The sequence below is a fragment of the Macaca mulatta genome, chromosome 3 (assembly GCF_049350105.2).
Source record: "Macaca mulatta isolate MMU2019108-1 chromosome 3, T2T-MMU8v2.0, whole genome shotgun sequence".
Lineage (NCBI taxonomy): Eukaryota > Metazoa > Chordata > Mammalia > Primates > Cercopithecidae > Macaca > Macaca mulatta.
This window is the reverse complement of record NC_133408.1, coordinates 193,947,832-193,968,596: the sequence shown is the minus strand read 5'-3', so window position 1 is coordinate 193,968,596 and position 20,765 is coordinate 193,947,832. Positions and strand designations below refer to the sequence as shown.

Genomic DNA, 20,765 nt, shown 5'->3' with positions numbered 1-20,765 from the left:
CAAACTAGTCCCTGTCACATAGTAGGTCCTCAACACAATGCTGCATGAGTGAATGGACAAGTCAGAATGTAACCTCCTTAAAGATGGGAGGAAATCTTTTGTTTAAACGATAAAAGCATATCCAAAATTCTTTAGCTGTAATCATGGAAGGTTGAGCCACATCAGTCATCTAAAGAAGCAGGTGTCACGTGCACACTTCCCCGTTACGGAGTGACACTAAGGAAGGCCTCGATCCTGTTTCCCAGCACACGTTTCCAAGTTGTTCCAAGCACAGGCGTTAGGTCGATTCTCCTTTGTTCCACAACAGGCTGGATGGTAACGATGGGGCAGATCCAAATGGACTCCCTCCCCTTTCTGTTGAACAGGCCCCTTCACAAAACCTCTTCCAGAGAGTCAAAGGCCCCAGCACACTGTGGGTTCAAAGGAGCGTGACTTTGCTACAGGGTCTAGCCACGGGCGCATGCCATTCATTGTGCTCAGGGAGCATTTGCCATTGAGGAGAAAACCCCCAGTAAAACATGCTGAAAATTATGGGATAAATATATGACACTTGGTAATGGAATATTCTCACACAGTAAAAACAATCGTTAAGTCTCTGGACTCACATAGCTCCCCTTTGGGTCAAGTTAATTATATTACGTGAATTCTTAGAGCTTTCATGTCATAATATCTTCACTCCGCTTTTCAAAAATTAATTCATTCCTTTTAGACAGGAGATTTGCAGTCTCAGATTCTGAGACTATGGAGTGTATGTCGTATGTTTAAGAGGTGCATCAGTATTCTTCTTGAAATAAATTCAGTTCACTAGTATTTATTCCAGAGAGGAAAAAAAGATCTTAGAAACATATCATAAGCATCTCATTCAAAATTAAGATACACAATATGTGTGAAATCTCTAACTCTTAAGAGATTCCTTTTTATGAAAATTTAAGATTTTGCCTACTAAATTGTCTATTACAACTAGGTAGGCTGGATGGGGTATTGCCTATTGTTGAATTCCGGTGGAGGAGAGGTTTTTTCCTGGCAGGTATTTGTTTAATGGTCATTACCAGAGGCCCACAGCGCTCAGCTCTGACGGTCCCTGGCTCAATGCACTGCTGTGCCAAATGTTTAGGGTGCCTTTTTCCTCCTGTGTCCCTTCCTGCATTTGGGTACACACACAGCTGTTGGTGTTTGTGACTCACCCACTTGTTGTTGGACTCCAAGCTTATTAAAAGAAGGAGACTTGTCTAAGTCATTCTTATCTCCCCCGATTGCTTCCTGCAAATAACTTTTTATGTAGAAAGTGATTCATTAAAATATATACACAGTCCAGTCACAGTGGCTAATGCCTGTAATCCCAGCACTTCGGAAGGCCAAGGCAGATGGATCACTTGAGGTCAGGAGTTCGAGACCAGCCTGGCCAACATGGTGAAATCCAGTCTCTACTAAAAATACAAAAATTAGCCGGGTGTGGTGGCGCACGCCTGTAGTCCCAGCTACTCAGGAGGCTGAGGCACGAGAATCATTTGAACTCGGGAAGCGGAGGTTGCAGTGAGCCACCGCACTTTAGCCTGGGTGACTGAGCGAGACTCTGTCTCAAAAAACACAACAAAAAACCCCACAACAAACCCCCCAAAACCAAACATATATACGTGTCTTTTTCCTAGTCCACTGTCTATACTCCAACCTCATCCTCTAAGAAATAAAAAGCTCTCACCACTCAGAGCCCACCATGGCCCCAGCTGCTAGAGAGGGGCCTGCAGAAATGCCCTGAAGGTCGGTCCTCTCTCCACACACATGGCCCTGTTTCCTACCAGATGCCAAATGTTGCAGGCTGAAGCCAAACCCGTATTCTGATCAGTTTCTGGATATACCACTTTTCTCCTAACCCTTTTCACCTCCAATATTCAGAGAAATTCCCTGCTCCCTTCTCATACCAGTCGCCTCTACTTGGCAATGTCCTAGTTACGTGCAAATGTTGTTTTGGTTCAAACGTCACCTCCACGGGACCCTCTCTCAGCTCCCAAAGCTAGATGCTGCCATTTCTTTGTATTCTCCCTCCTCTGTCTGTATCTCGGGAAAGCACCCATGCTTCATTATGTCTTTAACCATTTACCTGAATCCCCCCCCTTAATCTGCAAGTACCTGAAGACAAGGTCTATATCTGCCTGATTTATTTTTATACCATTTTTTCAATTATTAACTGAATGAATTTGATTGACTTAGAGGAGGCAAAGTGATGGGAAAACAGTGGGTTGGGGATCAGTGGGCCTGACGTGAAACTTGGATAAAGTATTCAGTGTCTTTTCTCTCGCAGAAAAGTCTTGGTAATGAGGTATCAGGGAAATCAATAATGTGGTGCTTGCAATAAGAAGAGAATATAATTTCCTAGGGAGAAAGCTATCATGAAATTTAGGTATCTGAGTTTTATCTGAAATATAGAAAGAAAAAAATTATAAAAACATATTCATCCTAGATTTTAAGTTCTAGGGTGCCGAGATCATTTGTATAATGTGTCACTGTAAGTTTGTTAGTAATATTAAGCTACTGAGGTTTACAAGTGATATATATATATTTTTACACACACACACACACACACACACACACACACACACATATATGTTTTTTGAGACAGGGTCCTTCTCTGTTGCTTAGGATGAAGTGCAGTGGTGTGATCTCAGTTCACCACAGCCTGTGCCTCACAGGCTCAAGTGATCCTCCCGCCTCAGCCTCCTGAGTAGCTGGGACTACATGTGTCCACCACCAGGCTTGGCTAATTTTTACAATTTTTTTGTAGAAATGATGTCTCACTCTATTGCCCGGGCTGGTCTCAAACTCCTGAGTTTAAGCGATGTTTCTGCTTCGGCCTCCCAAAGGACTGGGATTACAGGTATAAGCCATAATACCCATCAATATATCTTTTAATAAATAAGAACCAACATACACAAAAATTTCTAGTTTCCTTGAGCCTTACACTTTCCACCTAAGTAATATAGGAACTATCAGATGGTCCTCTTACTTCTTGGCTTATCTGGCTTATCTTACATGCTACAATTCCTAGGAGAAGTCTGGCAACTCCACATTTGAAAGGATCTATAAAATTGGATAGTTTCTGCAGATCTGTGACACATTTTGCCCATGCATAAACCAAACCAAATGCAAACAAAACCCCCTGCTTGCATCCATATATAAAGGTTTCGCAACCACAGTGTGGCCGATACGGAATTCCAGAAACGGACTCCTGCCCTTGAATTCTTTAAAAAATCAGAACTTCTTACACAGTTCACAAAAGCCAAATAACACGGCAACAGCATAAATGAATGATTACAGGCATTTTAATTTCTTAGAATGAATAAGATTCATATCATTAAATGGTATTTTCATTTATGTCAGATGACCATCGTCATACAATAACTATGTTATCTCTTTAGGCATTCAAAACATAAAGATAAATCTTTTTTGGAACAAAAGAAATCCAAATATTTTAGTTTTGCTGTCTACATCTTCAAATAAAACAATGGGCCACCAATCCTCGATTCTTTGTGTCAATTTAAATAAAATCTCCCTGTGAGGCCTGTGATGGGTGCACCTACCCAGGGTCTCAGTCTCACTGAACCATGGAAAGTTGCAGGTCTGTGCTTAGAGATGATACCATAAGTATGGGCAGAGAATTACTTTCCTATCATCATTTGGTTCACTTCCAAAATGACCCTTATCCAACGTATAATTCATTTACTAAAGTCAGGCTTGACCCAAAAGCACCGAGGGGGCTGAAAGAAGTTATTGAAGCATAAACTTCAAGAAGATCTGGCTCTAGCTCAAACATGGCTCCTGTAGCAGTCTTAGGGGGTCATTATCCTCAGGCCGAATGACATCTTTGATGGGTCCCATATCAAACTGTGACTCATTTCCAGGCTGCTTTCATTAGTCCTAGTTATATAAGAAGCACGATCTTCTAAAGGAATCTCAAGTTTAACCTGCACACTGGGGTCACTGAGCCATGTTTCAGAAGATGGATGTGCGAGCTTCATGGATTTTTCCTGACTGTTTTCTATTTGGGTCACATCTTAGTTCTGGACTAGTTTAAAATAAGCCTCAACCCTTAAGTAAGATTTTACTGCTGATCTTCAGAACAAATCCTCATATGTTGAGGAAAAGGGAAAACGAGAAGAACAAGAGCTTCATCCCGGATTAGAGAACCATCTCCTTGAAGCATGGTGTAGGGTCCACATCAAAGGCTTTTGGAGACAGACAAGCCTCAAGTCATATCTGCACTCCTATGATACGAGCCATGAGACTTGTGATCCACATTGGCTTTTCTAAGCTTCAGTTTCCTCATATGTAAAATGGAGACACCACCAGCCACCAGGAATAGTTGTGAACATCAAATGAGCTAATGTACGTATAACACCTGGTGCAGTATCACGCCAGAATAGGGAATGGGTGGAAGGAAGGAAGGACAAGGGGAACGAGTGTGAGCTCCAGAAACCAGCAGAGGTGAGAAGAGAAGGGGAAAGCAGGCTTTGGATATATTCCTGGCCACGGATGTCCTTTTTTCTTTTGAAATTCCTATTAAATCAACATGCACTGTGGGCACAAATCTCATCTTTTCTCCTATTTTCTTTTTGTTGTAGTTGTTGGGATTTGGGATATTGCTACCTGATATTTGCACTGAGTTGCCCAAAATCCTTTCTGGAACCACGTGGTTTGCGTCTTTATGCATTCACTTGACTAATATTTCCTGGGTGCTATATGAGCTGTTACAGATTCAGCCCCCAGCAAAATCAAGCAAATAAAAATAAAGTGATGCCTTTTAAGATTTAAAATATACTTTATGTTCTATATATAAGGTACAAACCTTGTTTTGTTTGCCTCTGTGATCCCAAGTCATCTAACCAATCAGAGCTTTAGGCACCTAGCAGCCCCTTTATCATATTTATAAAGTGAATAAAAGACGCTCCACGGATGCTGCTTTACCTGTTTACGTTGTCGGATGCAGCCAGAACCATGGAGATCTTAGTCTTTTTTGGTAACATGACGGGATCCTTGAGCTACTGAGTTTGGACAGAAATCACTTAAAGAGGTTCAGTTCCTGGAACCTAACGCTGGAAGGGAAGTCATGAAAAGACACATTAGTGGATGATTTCTAAAGGTCGTGGCAGGCAGAGAAGAGGAACTTGTCAAAATCTGCCTGGAGCCCAAAGGAAAATCCTTCATATGCTTGGGGCATGATCACAGTCAGTGGTGTCGGTTTCAAATTCGAGTCCCTCCATAAAAATTAGAAAATGACCGTGCTGGCCCATCTTATTTATCTTCTCCTGTTCTTCAAGTACGTAAGACAGGTGGATGGGGATGGGATAAGGTGGAGCTTTTGTTCTTCTTTTAAGCTCTCTCCAGGGCTGATTCAAAAGAGAGAGGAGGAAAGGACTCTGAAAGAATTCTAGGCTCCAGTGGCAAAGGAAGATGATGGGAAGAGAAAAAGGGGGACGGGTTTACTTGAACCTCAAAGTGAAATAGAAACATCTTTTTTAGCCTTGAATATGTGTCTTTTCTTAGACATTTAATAATTTCTTCTAGGCTTATCTCTGGGACCTGAGCAATCAGGGAGGAAGGATTTTGTGAGCTTCATGAAGAATCTCGGGGAGCGCTAACAGGGCCATTGTTGCTAATGCCCATCAGCTGGTAAATTGGCACTCTCTAATTTTTATTTCCAACCCCCTTATTTGTTTGTTTAACCTTGATTATTAGGAGATCTTAATCCAACATTAAGTTTTTAAAACCCAACAATCTGGGTTTTAATGAGGAACATAAGTACTTTATATTCAGTAAAAACCTATTTTAATGTCAGAAGCCGTTGAGAAGAAAGTTGGAAAAGATAACATCCCATGAGAGATTGGGATGACATTTTGTTGCCATGCACCCCTCCAATGTCAGCCAGAGGCGGGCATTCTCAGCCGCTGACCATCGCACATGCATTCTCTCCCTTGTACATTGCACGTGCGTGTTCACTGGTGTGTTGCAGATAGGCACCTACAGTATAGTCAGACAGGGATCTCCTTCCTTAGGCAATTTACAAGTGATATCAAATAATTAGAGTGACTTATAAAGCTTCATTCCTGGTCTCTGGTTGTCACTCTGTAAACTGTGTTATCACCGGTGAGAACTAAGCAGCGGAGGGGCAGGGTCTGAATAAGTTTGCCCATTAAAATTCCTGACACAGAACTCGGCAATTCCCAAGCAGCTAGCACGGACGTATGGGAATCACCGGCAACACGTTAGATACAGCACACAACACTTCTAAATCTCCCAAATAATTCCCTAGCAACATTATTTTATTTTCAGACTTTTCTTAGGAATTTGTCTTTGCGGATCACAAACTACATTAAAGTACTTGGTGCCCAGAGGTGTTTGAGATGGGAGTGAGAAGCTAACAGAAAAATAAATCAACAGCAAAAATAAGTAAATAACATCTGGTGGGAAAAGCAAAGCTCGCACTCCATCTGGCTGCCCTTCAGAGCCCCAGGAAGCCACGGGGGGCTGCTGACAAACTCATCCTTTACCCCTCAGCACTTCTGCTGTGACCTTCAGGATGCCTGGCTTGCAAAAGACTGCAGCAAGGTGGGCTGTGTGCTTTGGATGTGGCCACGGGCTCCACTAATGAGCTGGGCTGATCTTGAGAGGGCACGAGGGAGCAGGTGGAAGAGACACCTGGGGGTGTTGTCTCAGCCTTCACAGATACTTCCAGATTCCCATTGTAGATTCAAGTTCAACCCCATGAAGATGTAATTGGTGCCCTTGTATTTCGTGAACATAACTTTCCCCTGAACTTTGGGCATGTTTTTAGAATCCTCAGAAGCATTTCCAGAGTAAAGACTAGCTCTGTCACCTATTAGCTGCATGGCCTAAGGCAAGTGACTTAACTTTGCTGACTCTAGGGCCCCCAATCTGTAACACTGGTGTAAATAAGAAATATTCTGCTACTTTTAACTTCGGAGGTTTATTCTATCTTTCCCTTCTTTTGGTAGTCCTGTGTAAGAATGTGATCTGGGAGAAGCTAAGAAAATTAATGCGCGTGTTGGTTCCTTGCCTGGGAAAGGGTAGAAATTCCAGAAATGCATCTTTGGTTAGGGGAAATTCCTACATTTGGATTTTTGTTTATCCTTGAGAAAGGTACCTGAGGCAGAAGCATAGGAGAGAGGCCTGACCAGCACACTAGATTAATCTGCTTCATAAATTGCTGGAATCTGAGAGCTATCACCTGTTTTTTTCTGGAGGGAGGACATTTCATAGAAGCCCAAAATATTCAGAAAAGAGGGGGAATGAACAAAGGGCCTTGAGAGAGAACAGAAGATCCTGACCCCAGAGACGGTCTAGGCCGGGTTCCAGGGAGCGTTGGGCAGAAGCATCAGAGGCGAGGCTGGCACTTATTTTGGAAATTTGGGTTTAAAAGCCCAGAACCTGCTCAGCATCACAAAATCCAGATGCTATATCTATTTCTATACATTTCTACCACTTTTACACTAAAGAGATATGAGCAAAGACACCAAAAAGCACGAATTCCATTTCAACTGCAAACCGCCGGATACGAGAAAGGTCTACACCGATCTCAGAACAGCCTCCTGCGAGTACTCAGCTTGTGAAGGGAGCGTAGGATACAGGTGTCAGCCCTGCCCAAAAGGGCCCCTAACGCATTGTAAACGTGAACATCAGATTCACACTAAGTTCGAAGAGAACTCTGATTCACTTCTATATCCCTGAACCTTAACTATGTCCTTATTGGCAACAGTTTAGGGCAATGGGGGCTACGGAAAATTCCGTGATAGAAGCAACTGCAGCGCAACCATGCAGTTGTTGGAAGACCCCATAAACAAGAGAAAAAGGGGCAGTCAAGGAAAGGTTCTCTGAAGCAAGGATGTCTAGGGGCTTTAAGAAGAGCAAGCCGTGCTGTTCATATCGATGTTGCTTCATCTTCTGTGGCGCCCACGTTCTGCTTTGTCATCCTGTCACTTTTTGTAAATGTCTGTTATGAAGCCTGTTTGTGTTAGTGTATTTTGGAAAACAGGGAGCATGCAGTACTAGTAGCAAAGTAGAGCTGAGAGATAAACATGTCATGGGGTCCCAGTGATGCACAGGATGGAGGCTGGAGGAGGGACAGGGGTTTAGGTGGAAAAGAGACCAGGATGATATCACACCCCAAATATTTAAAAGGCCACCGTACCTTCCATAGGACATAGCTTCATGCCTGTGTTTCTGGATGACCCCATCCAGTTGGAAGATTTGTAAATATGTGGGCTGTGTAGAGATGATGGCATCACCTGTCTTTCATAGGAGAGTTGTAAGTGATTAAGAACTTAGCGTCTCGTCTGGCACATTCTGCACGTGATCAGTAAGTGGCAAGTATCAAACTTATGATGGAGAACACATCTAGTATGAGTAGTAGTAGGAGCTATCTCTTTCATCTGTTAGAGAGTCCCAGTTAAAGCGAGAAAATAGAATCAGACGTGCATTTCTCATTACAAAGGTGTGTCTACTTTTTTTTTTTTTTTTTTTTTGAGACAGATCGCTCTGCCTCCCAGGCTGGAGTGCAGTGACGCAATCTCGGCTCACTGTCTCCTGAGTAGCTGGGACTTACAGGCACCTGCCACCACGCCCAGCTAACTTTTTTTTGTATTTTTAGTAGAGATGGGGTTTCACCGTGTTAGTCAGGATGGTCTCGATCTTCTGACCTCATGATCCGCCCACCTCGGCCTCCCAAAGTGCTGGGATTACAGGTGTGAGCCACTGCGCCCGGCCTAGGTGTGTCTACTTTCTTAAAATGGAAGCGTTACGATAAAGAGCCTGGCCAGCCCTCAATCAACCAGAAATTCAGTTCCCAGAGTCCTCTTCTGTGGAGACTCAATTTGCCCATTTGCTGAATGATTCATTCAATCAGTTAATATTTATTGAGACTTTTTCGCACCCCAGACACTGTGGGAACTATGATATGAGGGAACTATGAGGGAACTATGATAATTACTACAACACACCTGTGGCCCCCAAGATGTTTGCTGTCAGGAGCCAGAGGTACAGTCACCTGAATGTGAAGTGAGACATGCTGTGGGCTAAAGATTGATGAGTCACAGGGGACGGTGCTCAGTTACCGCAGAGATCAAGTGAGTCCTTTTGATTAATTAAGCAGGTGATTGACGTTTGAAAAGATGTCAATGATAATTAATTAGGCCCTAGCAGGTTGCCATGGTTAAGGACTCTGTGAAGTAATTTAGCTGAGACAATAAATGGTGGTGTCAGTGCTCACGTGAGGATCATCATGTTGAAGGATGAATAGCCTCTAATTAACGGGTCTTCCGAATGCGCTTCACTCTGGAAGGAAGATGCGGCAGAATCTCACCCTTGGGCCAAACAGCTACAGTGCATTAGGATTCACCTGAGCTCTCAGACACTTTTAATTGGAACGGAACTGAAATAAAACAAACTCGCGCGTCCTGGTCTGTGGGCTGCTGGGGCGGAGCTATGTTGCCAGGCGGAAAACCGTCTGCCGCAGGCTTTGATCTGGCCTTGAAGAAAGACCAGGCTGGCCACAAGGCATGCTTCACGGCGTGTCCTGCCATCTGCTCTGCTAGGTAGGAGGATGGAGGGGCTGAGTACGGTGGGGTCCTCAGGATTATTTCTTGAAGATCCTTGGAGCCCTGGAAACAACCATATAATGACCTGGAGAATATCTGTCTACTTAATGGAGTAGGAAAAAACCATGAAAATCTCACGTGAGATCTCCTAAGAGAAAAAGAAATGTGCATACATGTATATACACACAAAATCAAATATTTATTTCTCTAAATCAAAAAAGCAAAAACTAAAAAAGAAGAGTCTGTCCCTCCGTGTACTGCACATAAATAAACGAAGTTGAAATGCGATTTCAGTCTTGGCCAGGGTCTAGACTGGAGTCAACAAAGATGGAAGTTGTATTTAAATTTCCCAGAGATGCAACATTGGCCAAGGAAAAGTAATTAGAAGAGTCTGAACATGTGTCTCTGCGGGAAGCATGTTGGCCCAGTGGAGCCTGCAGAGACTTGAGTCCCCAAATTATGAATTAAGCAGCATCAGCAGCAGGGCCCAGCACCATCCATCATTTAGGAACTAGAGTCCCCCCAGAGGACCTACAGCACCTCTGGAAGGGACCAGCGTGGTGTGGAAGAAATCAGCTTCCCTGGCCCAAGACACCTCTTGCTGCTTTCAGACTGAGGAAGTGCATCCAGCCTCTGCCAAGTGGGCTGCATCCCCAAGGTGGTCCAACCCTAGCTGGTTCACAAGCTGATGCTCTGACTGAAGTTTTGTAAAGTTCTATTGCAACATCGTGGAGTAAACAACTAATTCTAATTTGGAAAAGTCAGAGAGAATGTATTTTGGGTCAAGCCATGAGGATTAATGAGAATTTCTGAAGCAGAGAAGTGATGAGCAAAGGTACTTGCAGAAAAAGAGGACAGCAATAAAGTCACAAAGCTGCCAAAGAACCTGATATGGCCAGGAATGTGGTAATAGAGGCCATGAGTAGTCAGGCATGGTAGCTCATGCCTGTAATCCCAGCACTTTGGGTGGTTGAGGTAGGCAGATCACGAGGTCAGGAGTTTGAGACCAGCCTGACCAACATGGTGAAACCCTGTCTCTTCTAAAAATACAAAAATTAACCAGGCATGGTGGCACACACCTGTAGTCCCAGATACTCAGGAAGCTGAAGCAGAAGAATCGCTTCAATCTGGGAGGCAGAGGTTGCAGTGAGCTGAGATTGTGCCACCATACTCTAGCCTGGGCAATAGAGTGAGACTCCATCTCAAAAAAAAAAAAAAAAAAAAAAAAAAAAATAGAGGCCATGAGTAGGGGTGGTGAGGAGACCGGGGAGGCAAGGCACACTGAGGCAGGAACACCCTGGATTCTCTAAAGCCATCTTGGTAACTTTGAAAAAGTGATTTAATGTCTTTGACTCATAGTTTTCTTATTTCTAAAGTAAAGGTACAAATTCCTGGCTGTATGGGTTTCAGTGAAGACTGAAACGAAGTAACTGAGCTATTTCATACAGCTACTGTTATCCTTTCAGTTACTGTTGCAATTATTGCTTCGGCTGCCACTGGCACTAAATGATACTGTCTTTTGAGTTCTTCCTGTAGGTACTATAGAGAACTCCAATAGGAAACTTTTGCAGAAGTTTAAGCAAATAATTGTCTTAGCTCAGAGACCAGAAATGGGAAGATGCATTAAGGATGAGCCCAGCCACGCAGACAGGATGCTGTTGAAACTGTGTTCGGCAGAAAAAATGGGAGTGACGGCACGGACAGATTTTACTGCACAAAAATAGTCAGAGACATGGTTGGACTCCTAATGCCAGACAGTGGAGGCTCTCTTCTCTTAAGGAAAGGTGCGACCTTGAGCATGACAACAAAAGAGAGAAAAAATAAACTGGTGGTTTACACCAATGTAAACCGTAATTACATTTTGTTTATTTCTTAAGGACTCCATTAAGGCACAATGATGTGCCTCAATGTGTATTTTATGTAATGACTTCAAATGATCACTGTTATGCTCTCCAGACACTCTCAGAGCCATGGGAGAACACTGTCCCTCTTATGAAGCCTGTCCTTCGTGGGTACTTCCCTGAATTCCCTGCTGGCCATGGGATACAGGCTGCTGCACCAAATGACCTCGAGTGGACTTTATTACTCTCTGCAATTCTAAGGCTTAATGGTTTTGATTGAAAAATGTGGCCTCCGAAAAGCAGTGGAAATACCCAAACCATTTTAAACTTGAATTCTCCCTCTACCTAACCCCATAAGCTTTATAAAAAAAAAAAATCCATCTGGTTTTTCAGCATAACAAAAGAGAAGAGGATAAAGCACGTATGGAAATCAAGTTGCTTTGAGCCCTGTGCACTAACTCCAATTTTATCTTCTAAAACATATACTTTTCCAGTATCAACCAGCCAGCTGATATTTTCCTCCATTCAAAGGAAGCAATTTTCTTCAATTTTACAGTCTCTCTAGCACCGCATCCTAGAGACACAGAGGGCTCTCTGCTAACAAGTGGCTGGATTAATGAAAATGAGCGTAAACAAACACAGACAGCGGAGAGATTCTGGTGCCAGCCACATGGTCTATCACCATATTCAGACTAAAGTTGAACATGCTGCAGGGAGGAGGGAGGAGGCAGGAGCCGCATGGGCTGTGAGGCCAAGCTCTGCCTGGAGCTAGCAGACAAGCTAACCAGGCCCAGCGAGCAGCTTCTGTCAATCAGCTCCAGGCCTGCCTGCATCCTAGAGATACTGGGAGGAGACGGGAGGAGAGGAGACCGCTTGAAGGAGGCAGGAGGCTTCGGTTTGCTCAGAGCACAGGGCATGAGGCTTATCAAACCATTTCCAAGGGTTAGCCTGGGCTGCCTTCATAAAAGGCAGATCTGTAAAAGCAAATATGTTTGGTGAGTTAGGTGGCTCACCAGGTGCAGTGGCATCAGCTACCTGAGTGACGAATTCTGTTAAGCCAGAGGAGACACTTCCTGTTGGTCACACATGCGATGAAGAGAGGGTAGAAAGCTGTCCACATGTAAGCGTCTTTCACCCTGCTTCTGGAATCCACCTTTCCCCACTAGCATCTGAAACAGTGTCAGTAAGAAGGTACTTGCCACATAAATTAGTGTGGTTAGGGGTGTTAAAAGTAAGTTAAAACGCCTGAAAATTCCTCAAAGAGACAAAGCCAGTTGGCCTCGTAAGTGTGACCTTGACCTTGTGTGATTTGCAAACATAAATAACACTTAACCTGGGCCAGGCATAGTGGCTCATGTCTGTAATCCCAGCACTTTGGGAGGCTGAGGTGGACGGATCAGGCAGATCATGAGGTCAGGAGTCCAAGACCAGCCTGGGCAATATGGTGAAACCTCGTCTCTACTAAAAATACAAAAATTGGCAGGCTGTGGTGGTGTATGCCTGTAATTCCAGCTGCTTGGGAGGCTGAGGCAGGAGAATTGCTTGAGCCTGGGAGGCAGAGGTTGCAGTGAGCTGAGATTGTGCCACTACAATCCAGCCTGGGCAACAGAGCTAAATTCCGTCTCGAAAACAAAACAAAACAAAACAAAACTTGACCTGAGCTTTTTCTCATAAATGCCTGTATTAAAGAAAAGTGAAACTTAAAGACTAACCAGTCAGAAGCTCCCAACTAACTTATGTAACTAAGAACTTTCCAACAGGACTCACCAAATAAGGCCACTCCATAACTGTAACCAATCAAATAGTTGCTTTCCTTTGCTTCTGTGTTTGTTCTATAAAATCTTTCCTCCTTGTTCCCTTGGTGGAACCCCAGAACCACTTCTGTTTTGGAGCTGCCCAATTCATGAGTCACTGTGTGCTCAAATAAATTCTTTAAAAAAAAAAAATTGTATTGTGCCTCAGTTTACCTTTTAACAGAAAGAAATACAACTCAAATGATTAAATATGACTCAAATGATCACTATTATTGTTTACAAAAACATGTCCCTGGGGCTGTGAGCCAGGAAGAGGTGTGTGACCACTGTAGGGTGGTTTTTCATTTACATCTGCGGTTACAAAATCGGCAGCACACTAACTCGCCTAGAGCATTTTCTCCTGCCATGCCTTTGATGTGGTGTGGTAGAAGTTCTCCTCCTGCCTCCCTGACCACACTTCCTCAGACACCTCCGTATCTCCGAGACTCCATCTCAAATAAATAAATAAATATATATAAACCTAGGCTGCCTAAGTATCAAATGAGAAAATGCCCAAGAAGTCTTCGTGGATGGCCACAAATTGGGGGCTTTGCTGGTGCTGGGGATACAGCAGGAAATAGAGAGATGCGAGTCCCATCCTTGCAGAGTTTACATTCATAAATAATTATACTTAACGTATGTAACAAAAGGGTCAGTGCAGGATATAGGAGACACAAAACTAGAAGAGTCAATGTGGGGCAGAGCGAGAATTAGGGAGCAACCTAAATGAACAAGATAACACGTAGGGTGGTGACTAGGAGTGATGACAAGTGGACGCGGAGAGGAGAGGGAGTGTGCTGGGCAGGAAGAACAGCCTATATAAGAGCCACTCTGGGGGGAAAGAAGATGGACTTTTGAAGCAATTCAAAGAAGTTCATGTAGGCAAAGTTTAAGAGAAAACTGGGGAGACGGCCAATGATGAGTCAGGAGAAGTAAACAGATCACGAAGAGTCCAAGACGTGGAGGGTCTGGGGGGGGCCAGGGCTGTGCTCAGTGGGCACAGTGGGCAGCAGGGGGTCTGTGAAGAGGCTGGGGGAGGATGATGTGGTGCTGGGCATGAAGACTTGAGGTGAATGTAAGACCCTGCAGTGGACATGGACATTAGCCAGTGACTGACATGCACGTGCACACGCGCGCACACACACACACACCCCTCTCTCTCTCTCTCCAAGTGTAGAGCTCGGAAGAGCATTTGAGCTAGAGAATCGAAACTCATCATCATATAGACAATACCTAACATTATAGGGGTGAATTATTTCCCCTTGGGGAGTACAAAATGAGGATAAGTGAGAAACTTGAGGAATTCAGACTTTTAAAGTTAGAAACATTAAAATTCCACCCCAGTCACTCAAGCAACCCCTTCTCCTTGCACCTGAGCAACTACCCGAGGTGCCAGAGCAGAGCCTTGGTCCTGTCCTGCTGCTGCTGGGCTTGTGTCCAGCCCTCCGAGCCTCCGAGTGGACCGATGCCAAGTCTGCCATGGTATTCATGCACCCAAACATCACGTGGAGGCTAGGATGGGCACGCATTTTCTGAAGGCAGAGCTGGCAGGATTTCATGATGGATCAGATGTGGAATGTTAGAGAAAAAGTAGAATAAAAGATGACTTGAAGGTTCTTAGCTTGTTCTACAAATTTTTCCATCAACTGACATCAGAAAGGCTGTGGATAAGGTGGATTTTTTTTTCTTTTGTATTTTTGGTTTTGGGGGGAAATCAAGGACTGGGACCTGGAGAGATTAAGGTTAAAATTGAAATGTCTCTCAGACATCTGAGAGATTTGGGAGAAGGTTAGTCTGATGACATATGTTTAGGAATCATCAGCAAATGGAGGATATTTAAAACCGTAAGACTGGAGGGAGACACTGAGGTAGGGCGTGCAGCCATGAAAAGGAGAGGAACAAGTACTGAGTCTTGCAGCAATATTAAACGTCAGGGAGAAGAGGGAGAACCGGCCAAGGCTCCTGCAAAGGAGATACCCATGAGGTGACAAGAAAGAAAAACGTGTATCCAGGGCAGAGGAGGAATCAATTGTGTCCAGTGCTGCTGACAGGTAAAATCAGACGGTCTGAGAAATGCCCGTTGCATTTAGCAACCTGGAGGTCATCCCTGACCTTGACAAGAGGAGTTTTGGAGAGTGTGTCTAACAAGAGTGGGTTTAGGGAGAGTGGGAAAAGAGTAACTGGAGATGTTATAGATAAAAGACTGCTTCAAGCTGCAAAGGGGAGCAGGGAAGCCAGGCTGGGCCTGGCAGGGCGTGTGGAGTCGAGATAAGGTGTTTGCGTTAAGGTGAGAGAAAGAAGAGGACGTTTGGTTCACGATGGGAATCAGCCAATACAGGACAAAAATTTAGGGAAGAAAGGAGGGACCTGCTGTAATGATTCCCCAGGTAAGTGAAGCGAGTGCATCTGTGCTTCCCTTAGATTGAGTGCAGACAGCGGACAGGTCAGCTGCAGGGGCCGGGCAGGGGCGGGCTGGGGGTGGTGCGTGAAGAGCCAGCGGCAGTGTTGACGCCAGTTGAGGTGACAGTGGGAGTGTTCCTAAGCTCCCTTCTGGCAGTTCCAGCTGGGAAGGAGGATGGGGAGGGAGTTTGCAGGGTTGGGCGGAGAAGGTGAGATTTGCAATTATCATCTTGTAGGAATAGGAAAGAGGGAATGGGCCAGGAGAGCCCAGGATGGTTGGTCCATGTAAACAAAGAGTAACCAAAATACCTCATCACAGCCCCTAGTGTGGAGTCGCAGAATGGCACAAAGGAGAGCCTAAAGCTTGAGAAGTGCAATGTGGTTGTTATAACAGGTAAAAGAATTTACTCAACGGAGCAAATACTTGGAGAGGTATGCTGTGACCACTTCCGGGAGTATGCGCCTCTTTGAGAGGGAGCCCAGAGGGAGCCTTTTCTTTCTCTCTCTTTTTTTTTTTTTTTGAGACAGAGTCTTGCTCTGTTGCCCAGGCTGGAGTGCAGTGGCGCGATCTTGGCTCACCACAACCTCCACCTCCCAGGTTTGAGCGATTCTCCTGCCTCAGCCTCCCGAGTAGCTGAGACTACAGGCACCCACCACCACGCCCGGTTAATTTTTGTATTTTTAGTAGAGACAGGGTTTCATCGTGTTGGCTAGGCTGGTCTCGAACTCCTTACCTCAAATGATCCACCCACCTTGGCCTCCCAAAGTGCTGGGACTACAGGCATGAACCACCACACCTGGCCCAGAGTGGGCCTTTTCATGGCTTTACACACCGCATTTGGCTCGCCCCAGTAGTTGTAACAAACAAGTAGGGAAGTCTACAAGGGCTTCAGGATATTAGAGAATGTGAGGCTGTTGTACCAAGCATTTTCAGACAAGGTAGATTTAAAAAATTAAGCATACAGTATAAAACTGAGGGAAGGGAAATTCAATTCTAACCCAACACATTTCCTCCTGATAAATAAAGTATATTAGTTCCAGATTGCTAACTCCAATATTAAACCCAAGGTACATTTGTTAACTTCAGTGGTTAATGTGTACTAAAAAAAATAAAAATAAAATAAATCAAGTCTCTTCCACTGTAGAGAATTACACCATTGTTCTTTATCTCTTGGGCATTTTGTAACTTCAACATGGGCACTATGGGAATAAGGAAGCTAGAATAGAGACTTCAAAGGGAGGGCAATAATTCTGAACCAGTCAGAACCTATAATTTTGGTTAAAATACACAATGTAACTACTAAGGTTGCAAAAGAAATTGGCAGGAGACCTGAATTTTATCCAGTACAGCATAGTTTATAAAAACCAGACAGACCTAGGTTCAAATCAGAATTTTGCTATGTAACTAACTTTGTGATATTGATCAAGTTATTTCAATACCCTGAGACTCAGTTTCTTTATCTGTAAAATGGGAATCAGTGTAGTTGTGATAATTGTCTCTCTCTCTCTCTATATATAGAATATATATTACATATCTCAGATGTTATATAATGTATTATATAAAATATATATTATATAGCGATATTATATATTATATATAATTAATATATAATATATATTATATACTATAATATATATTATATATAATATATACTATATATTATAATATATATTTTATATATAAAGCATTTAGCCTAGAGCTTAAGACACAGTAAACACCCAGAAGTTAATGATGATGATACGATCTTGATGATGATGTTATGATATGATGGTGATGTGAAGGAGGAGGAGGAGGCTGTGATGGTGGTAGTGGTGATAGACGGTGGTGGGTAATAATTCCTTTGTCTATCACTAAGAAACAGTTCCATGGACAAATCACTCACCCCTTTTGGGCCCAGCAATTTGTCTGCTACACTGTGGGCACTCACAAAACTCTTACTGAATGAATGAATGTTCTCATCATTTCTAAGGCTCATCCCAGCTCTACAACATGAGATAATCCTATGGATTTGTAGTAATCTTTTCCCAGATCTTAACACTTAGACTGGTGGTATTAGGAAATGGGCCAACTCTATAGTATTTGTCAAAAACCAATTATAAAGACTCAGTTCATCATTGCCAAGTTACTTCATTCACTTCAAGCTATTGCCTCTTTAGGGAGCGGGGAGAGAGAATGATTAGGAAGAGGAACAAGTCAAAAAAAAAAAAAAAAAAGGTAAGGGGAAGCTGAGAGTCATGTGTGAATGGAATTATTAAATTCCAAAACACTCCAGACGAAACCTGTCTTTGGGGACCCGACCACCTGGTTACTTCAGGGCAAAACTTCACCTTCAGTGTGTGCATTTACAGACGGAGAATCATCCTAAGAATTCTCCTCAACACCAAAGCAGGTCCATTTAGAACCACAGGTGGTCTTTATGAACAGACGTGACCTGCTGAGACACACAGGCTGGGCATTTTCCGCTGGGCACATAGCCGCTTCTCAATTGCACGTGTTAACTCCCAGCTTTGCGGATATAAAGAAAATCTGGCTGGTCTCCTCTGGCCAGAAAGCCAGCGCATCTCTGAGCAGGCTCCATTCATTTGCTCCTAAAAATCAAACTCCTCATACCATAAACTGGCATAGATTCCTCCAGAAACATCTGTGTTCTGGTGTCTCCACATCTCTGCATATCTTTTTTTTTTTTTTTTTTTTTTTTTGGCACGTGGAATGCTGCTTTAGGCCAAGTCTGATGCCACGGGTTTTCTAATAAAAATATGTATCTTATAGGTGTGAATACACTTTATTTCAGCATCTCATGGCGTCTTCCCAGGCCCTCCTCCAACCTACTCTGAACCTTAGAGCTCAGGTTTGGTGTCTCTCGTTTCTGGCCTCTTGATTCATCCCTGGATTCTGCGTCTCCACAAGAAGGAGAAGGAGAAGCAGAGAAGCAGCAGAAAGAGGGGCCTGTGGCGCTGGTGCTGGTGCTTGTGCTGGTGCTGGTGGTGGTGGTGGGTGGTGTGATTCCCATGTACACCACTGAGAAACAGTTGTGCGGACAAACCTGCTCCCTAAAGACATAATAGCTTAAAGTGAAGGAAGTAACTCTGCCATGATTAACGGAGCCTTTATAATTGGTTTTTGACAAATACCAAAGAGTTCACTCTTTTATTTTTTTTTTTTTTGACAGGGCCTCGCTCTGTCACCGAAGTTGGAGTGCAGTGGCATGATGACAGTTAACTGCAGCCTGGGAGGTCCAGGCTCAAGCCTCCTCTCACCTCCCAGGCTGAAGCCTCCTCTCACCCCAGCCTCCCGAGTAGCTGGGACCACAGGTGCATACCACCATGGCTGACTAATTTTGTATAGAGGTGAGGTTTCAACATGTTTCTCAGGCTGGTCTCAAAGTCCTGGGCTCAAGCGATCTGCCTGCCTCGGCGTCCCAAAGTGTGAGCCACTGTGCCCTACCTCACTCATTTTTTTTAAAATACCACAAGTCTAAGTGTTTTGTTTTGTTTTCGTAACTGCTGGGCATTGTTTCTCAGCTCGGTTTTGGTTCCCCCAACCAGGGTTTAGCAAGACTAACATTCTAGACCCAACATTCTTCCAGGGCTCTATTCTCAGCCTTCTCTAACAAGCTCCTAGCCATCGCTTTAAGACTGAGTTTGTGCACTGTTGCTGGGATGTCCTTTGAGAAGAAAGAACTTCAGATCCTCCTCTCTGCATCTGGTGTGTTAAGATTCCCATTGGCTGCTCAGATTTGTCTCCAACACAGCTTTGAGCTCCTCACGGAGAGTAGTCATGTTTTTCTCCGAAGGTCTACCTGCAGCATGCCACAAGTGCTTGCCTTTGCTGATGCAGCGGGTGAACACAAGCATACAGCAGACACCAGGTCAGCCGAAAACAAAACGCAAAATCAATTCCTCCGCCAAACAAAAAGGCCTCTGTGCTTTTTTTTTTTTTAATTTCTGTGTGCCCTTGGTATTCATGATATACTGCTCTCATTTCTCCCCATTTTTCTAAAATGAATTCCTTCTGAGATCCATCTACTTTTTTCATTTTTAAGAAATGAAAAAAGTAGATGGATCTCAGAAGGAATGCATTTTAGAAATCTGACCCTTAGATTAGCAACAGTAGAGGACAAAAGAGAAGTGGTTGCCCTAAGCAGGAGACTAATAGCCAAGAGTCATTGTTAATTGATTTCTGAGAGTTTGTGAAGCATGAAAAGGCATTTCAGAAGCAGTTTGACAGAAAAAAAAAATACAACGACACTTGATCGCTCAGCAAAACAGGACGGTGGGCAGAGCACTGAATTGGAAGTCAGGGGACAGGCTGTTAGCCACAGCTTGCACTCATCAGCTCTGTGACCTCAGAAAAGTCACTTGATCTCTCTGGACCTCGTTTATTATAAAAGCAAGGATCTGAACTAGACTTTGATCACTATAAAGGTTCTCTGACCTGAGGATAAACCTTCAAGTGTATTCCACTGAAGCAAAGACTAAATGTAAGCAACAGCAATGCAGACAACAGGGAGATGCTGTCAACTTGGCCTGCGGAGGGATGGGTGCATCTTCCATGAATGCACTTGAATTATTTCAGATGCAATTAGAAGAAATAGATTATGTTCTGAACCAACACAGGCATTATGAACATATGCCTTCTGCCCCCATCTGTATTTTGTTCTGTTGTTTTTTTTTTAAAAAATCCCCCACACAAGGAAAGTAGATTTAATCCAAATTAAAGTTCAACAGGGAAAATAAATGAATCTGCATCTGCATACGGCACTCCATGGTTCATTTGGAAGCTATTCTACAAGAACCCCGTGAGCCGCTTTTGGTCCTTCTGCCTAACGGAAAGAGGGCAAGAGAACAAAAGGGAATGAAGATTGTGGAGAAGGAAGGAAAGCTCACCGTGCCCTGCACTGTTTCTGCTGCTGAGCAACACCCCACAGCTCCCCCAGGGAAATGATGTCTCTGGGAGGTGGCACACGGAGGACACGTCTTCAGCAGACCCATTTCTCATTGAGTGAAGGCTGTGCGGATGCTTGGGAGGCAACACCATTACAAAAACCTGATTTCACCAGATACACACTTTCATAGAATGATAATCTGACGGTGATCACAGCAAAAGCTCTGTAGATCCCCTTTTG

At 43.8% G+C, this 20,765-nt stretch overlaps 1 protein-coding gene across 5 annotated transcripts in view; it reads right to left on the bottom strand.

Moving 5' to 3' along the window:
- The window catches only part of DPP6 (dipeptidyl peptidase like 6), an 853,145-nt gene that overhangs the window by 385,807 nt on the left and 446,573 nt on the right, over positions 1-20,765 (bottom strand). The gene's annotated exons all lie outside the window — the stretch shown is intronic.